The sequence below is a fragment of the Pteropus alecto genome, unplaced genomic scaffold (genome assembly GCF_000325575.1).
Source record: "Pteropus alecto unplaced genomic scaffold, ASM32557v1 scaffold33, whole genome shotgun sequence".
Lineage (NCBI taxonomy): Eukaryota > Metazoa > Chordata > Mammalia > Chiroptera > Pteropodidae > Pteropus > Pteropus alecto.
The window spans coordinates 9,410,377-9,416,717 of record NW_006435762.1 but is presented as its reverse complement, the minus strand read 5'-3'; positions in this window follow the sequence as shown (position 1 = coordinate 9,416,717).

Here is a 6,341-nt window from a genome sequence, read left to right as displayed (position 1 = left end):
TATGCATTCTCTAGAGTTAAGTAAAAAAATCAATCCCAGTAGTAAATGTTCTCATCATTATTGAGGTAGGTAGGATTCAGATATACATTTTATATAAAATCTCAAATTAGGTACCAAATAGAATGGATCAATGAGCACATTCATTATTTCATGCTGATTGACACAGAGCTTCGTGTTCCAGTTAGAGGCAATTGTATGCTGTGCACTACTGTCTAAATGGAAAGAATGAATGGTGGGTAGAAGGGATGAGGTTGTATATACTACTTTGATCTCCTTTGGACAGCCATGATCCTGGACGGTGGAAGAGGGATTTCTTACCATTGGTCAGAGACAAGGGTATTACTTACTTACTTGTCTGGAAATGCTGCTCTAAAAAGTTCTAAGTGCTTTTCCAAATAGGGCAGCAGAAAGAAGTTCTTAGTAGCTCATAGTAACATAGAAAATATACTATGCTCCAACTACCTAGATTTAGCTTTTTTCTTTTGCTGGTCTTTCTTTCCTCCTGCTACCCCAGGAACAATAGTTTGTAGTAGTTGCTATGGAAACTAAGTGGTCTCCTCTGGGAAAGGGGCTTAGGGAGAGGAGCAGATGAAATAAGAACAGAAATGGAAATATACTATACTGGCCTATAGAATTGAAAATGAGGTGTGATAAACAGACAAAACTACTGCAAAACAAAATCTTAAGGTCAATGATTCCAAATCACCACTATTTAATTATTAGTAGTTCTGTAATCTAGAAATATTATTATGATCATAACATTCATTATTTTATTATATTCAAGAACTGAATACATAAATTGCTCAGATGTCTGATAAAGGAAAGACTTTTTTTTGGTGAGTTTTTGTTGTTACTTGACTGATCACAATTTCTCCTCAGGAATAAAGTGTGATTTTATAGAAAAATCTCCAACCATAACCATGTTTCATTCTGATTGAGTATCTTTATAGTGGGATAAAAGCAAAATCAGAAAATATTGTAATTTTAATTTCAAAAAATAATTCTTTTCCCATTATGACTGTAGGACAAAGAAAAAACTTTTTAAATTTTTCAGTTCTTAAAATAAAAAGGAAAACATTTTTGTGTGTTATGCCCCAAATCTTTCACTAGCCTCGTGATTATGCAAGAGAAATTGTTTCTTACTTGAGTAATTAGATTTTCACAGTTGTAAAGAGTCTGGGGAATACAAAATTATTGTTTTTAGTACCTCAGTTTCACAGTTCATAATTGGAGTAACTGACACCCCTGAAATGAGAGCACAAATATTTCAAAATGAAATGGTTGAGAGGTAATTCTTCAGGATTTTATGAAAATTTTGTTTTTCATAAGCAAGCATATCACACAAAAAAATGGTAGTGGAAGAAATATTGTTTCAGGGAAAAGAATTTATGATATTCTCTTTAAAATATATGGGAGAAAAATAATATAAACCGTATACCCAAAATATTTTTTTAAAATGTAAGGAAGTGTTTAAATGACAACCTAAATACCATTAACAGCACCATATGTGATTTGGGTAGGGGGAGAGAAACAAAAACAAACAAACAAACAAAAAAACTGATCAGTTGGATACTTCCCTCAAACGCTACTATGATTAATTCAGCAAACAGATGCTACTAATACAAAAGATAAGAATAAGATTTTGTTCCTGTGATGAAGTAAGAGAGACTGGGGCAGAGGGACTGTCACTGGTGCTTTAGAGAGGCTTTGTCTCTGGAAGAACAAAGATCATTAGACGTCTCTGAAGATGAAGGAGTTTACCAGAAAGGGCAGTTCAGATGGGAGTAGGGGTTGGGGTGGAAGATGTTTTGTTGAGGTAATGAAGGAGGAATAGGATATGAGGGAGGAAAGCTGAGAGGAGGGAAAGAAGAGGAAAAGAGATTTATGAGGGAGGAAGGATAGAATTTCTTGAGGTAGCATGGTGTTGAAAGAGGGTGCAAGCTTTGAAATAAGGAAGGCTGATTTTGAAACTTATTTCCATTAGCCTATTTAAACCTCTCATGTAAAATGGGTTGATAATAATATATATTGTAAGGCTGCAGTGATAAGGAGATAAGGTACATGATAAGGTAGGAGTAAAGCGCTTTGCAAACAGAAATACTAAAATGCTAGTTATTACTGAGCAGGAAGAAAGAAGAAAGGAATGATTAAAAAGCGGGTAAAGGGTATAATAGGAAAGAAGAGGAGAAAAGAAAGAGTAGGAAGAAAAAGGTGCCTGACCAGGAAAGAGAGAGGGGGAAGTAGAAGAGAGAATAGTTTATCCCGTTAATCATGTACAATAGGATTTCTTGTTTTTGTTTTACTTTAGTTCTCTCCCTATAAGAAGTTTCAGATAATAAAGTGTCTTTGGAGCTCACATCTTTTTCAACAGGAGAGAAACCTATGTTGAATTTGTTTAAAATGTGTTCTGCTATTTCAAAAACAGCTGATCTGAGATTGAATTTAGTAATTCTTAGCATTGCTTTTTGGGATGGTTCCCTGGAGAATGAAGTTTGGGGCAGCAGAAGGCAGGATCTGAAGTAATATTTCAGAACTGTATTACCAGACACATTCAGCAAGAGTACCCTGTGCATCTGTAACTGTAACTTGATAACATTTGCAACAGCATCTGCTCTCTGAACACATTAAAAAAAAACAAAAAAAAAAAACAAAAAAAAACAAAAAACTTGTTCTGGAAAGAATTTGTTTATGTTAACATATATTAGGTTGAGAACTAGAGGCTGGATGAGAGTGATGCAATCACATGTAGAGAATTTTCAGTTCACATGCACAGCCCACAAGTTAAGTGGTTTAATGAATGGAACGATGAATGCATAATTTCATTATGAGTCATCACTATTAAAATGAAAATTTGATAGATACATAACCAGAAAGTGTAGCTATCTGTTACAGATACAAGTGCTAATTATATTTTGGAATATGTAATTTATGCTTTGAATAGTACAGAGAGTAACTCTTTTTGCTCTGTTGTGACTATTTTTTCTAGGAATAATAGGAAAGTTAGTTTAGAAACTGCTTCCTTCCTGTTATATTCTTGTGAAAGCTGAAGCTGACTCATTCTCAAGTTCCAGTTTAATCCATAAAAGAGGCATTCTCTACTCTTAGCCCTAAAAATAATTAGAAGAAAGCAGTCGAAGAACATCTGACGTTTAAAGCACAATGTCTGATTTCCAAGTCAGAGTGAAGAGACTTTCATTTGTCTGCATCGCTTTTCATAAAGATTTTTCTTCTGATTAGAGACTTTTAAAAAAGTTTACTAATGAAACGATAACTGCTAAAACTTTACATTTATGGAGTAAATTCATATACTTCAGGGTTGATTCTCAGAAAAAAGTTATGGAGAGGCAAGGCAAATATATATAATTTCATTTCCATGTGGAGAAATTGAGGATGAGAAAGGTTAATGATTTCTCCAAGATTATATAGCCTGTAAGTATGTTTTCTAACTTGTAATCTAGTGTTATTTTTATTTCATGAAGCTTTATGCATAGCTCCTAATATTTCTCCTAGAAATGTCCAGAAATATAAGCACTAGAAAAAAATTTTTTAACTATTAAACAAATAAGTATAAATTGGAACTTATTGGCGTTTTTTTTTTCTGTTTCCATTTGCCAAAGATTTATGCCTGGTTGTTAACAGTTTGTTTTGCAGCGCTTTTGGTAAACATTTTTTAAAAGATGAACTATAGATTTCACTATTCTTCTAACTGCAGAATTGGATCTACATATAATTCTATACTAATGGCAGCCGTAGAAGACTCTGATCTATGGGCTACAAGCACAGACCAATTTAGTGAGACCATGATTTGAATCATCTTGGATTCTTTGATTGCATTTTGGTCTGTCTTCCTAAAAATTAGGAAAGTCCTGTAGGAAATCCATCCTTCTGTCTGGCTGTCCTATCTGCAGGTTTTAGTAACTTACCATTCTGTATGTGCGGGGTTAAATGGAAGAAGGCGGTAGATAATATAATATATATGTTAATTAATTTATGTGAATTTTAAGAATAGTAGAAACATCCCCCTTAACATGCCCCCTCCACCACCAAATACAGTTTGAGATGCTGAGCCCTCACCTGGATACCCATGAGAAAGCACTTGCATAAGCTAGTTTAACTAACTTTTTATGTCTGAGCCGTTGTGTTTAGTAGACAGCTTACTGGGCTATGTTTTCATTTTTTTGGAAGCTGTCAGAGTACTGGACAAATCAGCTTTAAAAGAAAAGATAAAATAGAACATTGACAGTTGGAGTTTTATTTCATTTGAATTCTGCTTCCCGGGGCCTAGCTGCAATCCTCCTGTTAACTGGAAATGAGTGCTATACCAAGATGACACTCCAGGCATAGCATATCTATGCGCAGTCAATGAGATGATTGCTGGCTGATAATATAGGCAATAGTATGACTTATGGTGCTGCAGTAATAGTAACCTCTACACCACATAGCGTTAGACACGACACCTGCTGCTTTCAATATAAGTTAATTAAAAGACATCTGTCTTAAAAGAAAAACAAAACAAAAAAAAATCCCTGGTATGCAGAAGGTTCCAAGGTTGGATACAAAGGACAAGAATATATATGTATGTTGGTGTTTATATTCACATGTATATATATTTTAATATCTCACTCTATATTGCTAGATACTTAGGGTGGGAAAAGAATCATTCTACAAACAAAATGCTTTTCAGCAAGCATGTGAACATTTATTGGAAAAGGTCCTGCTTTACAAAACTATGGCAAAATCCTAATAAATCTATTATTTCTTTGTTAGTTGGAAAATTTCTGTTTATTCAATGCTAGACATCTAAGAAAGTCTTAATAAATATTTCTACATTTCATAATTTACTTAGAAAAAGAATCAGTAAAATACATATAAACAAATACATTTACATACTGAAATGTATTTGTGAAGTTACTTTTATCAAGGGTAGAAGTTAAATATAATGGTGACTTCACTGCATGCCATTTCCCTTCTTAAAAAAGAACAGTTTAATTCTCATTATGAAAGTGATACATACTCTGAAAAGCTGGAGTATACAGAAAATATAAACAAATGTCTCCTCGAATCCCATAATCCGTAGATAATTTCTATTATTAATATAAAAAATTAGGTATGTTGCATATGTAGTGTTATATATTTATTTTGTCCTTAATGTTATGTTTCCCAAATTATTTTGAAATCTTTAAAATTTTTTTAATGGGTGCATGATATTTTGTCTTATGGATCTTCCTTAATTCATTTTTTTAAAACCCCACAGGTTATTTTTATTTTTCATGAGCACAATGCTTTCCTGAGGGTCTTTTTACATAAATCTTGTCTACATATCTGATTACATTTATTTAGAACAAATTTCCATATCTGGATCATTGGCCTGAAATGTCTGAAGATTCTTAAGATTCTTGGTATGTATTGCTAAGCTGATCCCTTGTAGGGTTGTACCATTTTCATAGTTCCTTCTACCAGTGGCGTATGATCTTGCCCATGGCAGGGTGGTCTTTGCAGTGGGAAGAGGATGCTTTGTTCCTCTCTTTCACATGGAGACATTTATTTTACATTCTTTTTGCTTTGGGGACTGAAGTGGAAGTCAGGTGCCATATAAGAAGTGGGGAGAGAAAAGAGGCAAAAGAAGAGGGTTACTATGGCTGGAGTTTTATTTTTATTTCAGTTTTCTGAAATGAAAATGTTTTTATTCCCTTTGTTGGAGTCAGGTAGGGAAAACTGCTGGGATCTAGAATGTTCCATCGTCTTGAGGATTTTTACCGCAAAGTCTGGGGTGTCCATTCATGTTCTTCCTTTTGCTAAGAGCAGAATCTCTTCCCAACTGTGTCCTTTGAAACCTGGAATATTCTTACTCTCAGGGTATCTCTTGTATGCCAGAGATATAAAAATCCACAAGTTAAATCTGGTGTATCCTTCTGGAAAATCAATTTGCTTAAAGATTTTAGGAGCAAGAGTTTTGAATTTTTGTATTCTGTAAGTTTTTACTACAAGCATAAATTAGTAGAATTGCTTTTCCAAAATCATTAAACCTGCAATTTTTCAGATAAGCTCAGCAAACAACATTTTTATGAACCAGAAGTCATTGGAAATTTCAAATTTTCTTAGTCTTTAGGTAACTCTTGTGGCATTTATCAAAATGATACAAAAAATACAGAAAGGTGGGAGCATATGATTTCTTGGCAAGTTAGAAGAGACCTATGTTGCTTATTATATATATAAAAAGAAGTTTGTTACCTTTCTAAGATATAATAATTTTGGGGTGTCATACACACAAAAATTTCCCATACGTAAATGAGATCGATATCCTGTAAAATTTATACTCAATCAAATATTAATTTACACAA